Consider the following 2,950-nt stretch of genomic DNA (forward strand, 5'->3'; position numbering starts at 1 on the left):
TTTCCAGGACAGGCTCCAAAGCCACAGAGAAACCCTGTCTCGAAAAACCAAAAAAAAAAAAATTTTTTTCTTTGTCATTTTTCTTATCTCTCTCTACCCACCTACCTACTTATCAATTATATATCTTCAATCTTTCTCTCCTTTAAAAAGTTTAAAAATATTTCTTTTTATAATATGTGTAGGAATGTTTTTCCTGCCGTGTATGTATGTCACCATGTGTGTGGTTTTGGAGGTAAGAAGAGGGTATTGGATAATGCCATGGAACTGTAGTTACAGATGGTTGTTAGCTGTCAGGCCAGGTGGATGCTGGGAACTGAACCCAAGTCTTCTCTAAGAACAGTAAGTTCCCTTGACTGCTGAGCCATCTCTTCTGCCTCAGAATCTGATTTTTATTTTTAGAGATTTTATTTATTTATTTATTTATTTATTTATTTGTAGTGGGATTCTGTGGGATGTCTCTTTGATGCTGTGAATATGTTTTAATTCCATTGATTAATAAGTAAGTTGATTTGACCAATAACCAGGCAGAATATAGCTAGGCAGGAAATTCAAACAAAGATACAGGGAGAAAGAAGGTGGAGTTGGGGAAGATGCCAGCAGCTGCTGGAGAAGCAAGATGTGAGGTAACAAGCCACGAGCCTCATGGTAAAATATAACCTAATTGAAATGGGTTAATTTAAACGTAAGAGCTAGCCAGAAATAAGCCTGAGCCATCAGCCAAACAACTATAATTAACATTAAGCCTCTGATTATTTCATAAGCAACTGCAGGGATCAGAGGTTGGGAGAGAAACTGGTCCACTGGGACCGGACAGGACCCAGAGAAGACTTCCAGTTAGAGTACGTGGTCATGGGAGATTTTCATTAATTTAGTGTTTATGTGGGGGTATGTTGACATGAGGGCAGGTGCCCTCTGAGGACACAGGCATCAGATACCCTTGGAGCTGGAGTTTCTGCTAGCTGTGAGCCACCTGAGGTGGGTTTTGGAAAGTGTGAACTCACATCTCCTGGAAGAGCAGTACATGACATCGTAATCACAGAACCATCTCTCCAGCCTCAGGTCTGTAATTTTTTTTTCTTTCTTTCTGAAACGGGGTTTCTCTTTAGTCCTGCTGTCCCAGAACTCGCTCTATGGACCAGGATGGTCTCTAACTCACAGAGATCATCTGCTTGCCTCTGCCTCCCTAGTGCTGGGATTAAAGGTTTGAGCAAGAAGGCCAGGCCTCCCAGTAATGTGATTCTTAAGAAGTGGCTAGAAGGGCCAGTCTGGTGGCCACAAGCCTGATCATTGGCATAGGAGAGAACCGACTCCTGTATGTTGTCCTCGACCTCCATATGTGTCTCCCCTCCCTGTCAAGTTCATGACTTCAATTATTGGTGTTTTATCCCCCCCCCACACACACAGAAAGAAACGTTAAAAAATTAACATAGTGTTTCAGGACAGCCAAGGGTATGTAGAAAGACCCTGTATCACCACCCCCCAAATTTAAAAGGGGGCTAGAATTACTTCTTGGGTCTATGCTCAACATTCTGATTATAACCAACGAGCAAAGTCTCAAGAGAACCTGAGCGTTGTCCCTCTCATCCCAACACTTGTCAAAAAATTTTTTTTTCTCCCATGAAAACAAATCGCGCCTATCTTCCCCCTCCCCCAACCCCGGTCCCTTGATAAAAGAAATTTCTAAATGCCACTACTGCGAGAGAACAACTTTTCTTTCCTTAGCTACTGGAGGACGATTCAGATGTTAACTTGTGTTCTGACTGAAGTTGGCTCCAGGCAGAAGTGGGAAGAAGAAATGGAAAAAAGTGGACTTTCCTGAGAGGAAATGAAAACTTGTTTTGTGTAATGCTCTCGGGAAAGCTGGACAGGCAGACGTGGCTGTTCACGTTTAAGCTACCATTTCGACAAATCTTCCGGAATCCAACTAGTCAGGAATGAGGCTGGGTCGTTAAGGCCTCGGACACTGGGTATGCTAACAGGTTACCTCAAATAAACGGCACATCAAGTCATATGTTACGTTAGGGAACGTGCTGATCAAAATCGCTGCTCCTGTCTCTGTGACCTGAAGGCAGGTCTGGTTGCTTGGAGGGGGGGGGGGATCCTGAGGCTATGGCTGCTTGCCTAAGAGTGAAGGACGTGCACAGTCTTTGCCTATCTTGTTAATCACGTCATCTTTGCTTCACCATTCCCTTTTCTTTGAAGACGGGAAAAAAAAAAACTCAAGTCAGAAATAGCAAATCCTAAGGTTTCAATGATCAGAGCGAGAGCCTGTCTTAGCCTGTACCAGAAACAAACCAACTAGCTACGAGGACTCCGCACTGCGGAGCAGAAAGCTACGTCTCTCCCGCAAACCCAAAGGTTTCATCATCTGCCAATCGCAGGCCGCGACTTCTCGGCCGAAACGCCTAAGGGGAATGATTGGCACTAAGTCAATCCTATTGTCGCTGAGAAGGTGGAAGAGGTGGGATCTGAATCGACCAATAGTGTGCAGTAAGATGTTGTCGAGGAGGGAGAAAGGCACCAACCAGAGTGCGTGAGGCTGCTCCGGGAAGCGATGGCAGGAAGCCGACCCAGCCAATGGCCGCGGCGGGCTGGTGGTGGCGCGCGTGCGCACTGGGGGTCCCGGGGCTGCAGGCGGGAGGTTGGGGGAGGGGAGCGAGCTGGAACGCGGCGGAGCTCCTGCCGCCGCCGCAGCCACCGCCGCAGCGAAGAGGCCATGTTGTGTGGTGTGTGGGGCGGGTGGGTGGGGGGGGAGGAGGAGGAGGGAGCAAAGCCGAGCGAGGAGACGGGAGAGACACCACACACGGCACAAGATGGCCGGAGAGGCAGCAGCAACCCGAGCTGTCAGGCGGCCCGCCGCGGCCCACGGGCTCGCTGCTGCGCTGGGAGCGGCGCCAGGCCGTCCCGGAGGGCTCCGGGGGAGCGAGGAGGCCGCCTCCGAAGTGAGGCG

The sequence above is a fragment of the Microtus ochrogaster genome, chromosome 22 (genome assembly GCF_000317375.1).
Source record: "Microtus ochrogaster isolate Prairie Vole_2 chromosome 22, MicOch1.0, whole genome shotgun sequence".
Lineage (NCBI taxonomy): Eukaryota > Metazoa > Chordata > Mammalia > Rodentia > Cricetidae > Microtus > Microtus ochrogaster.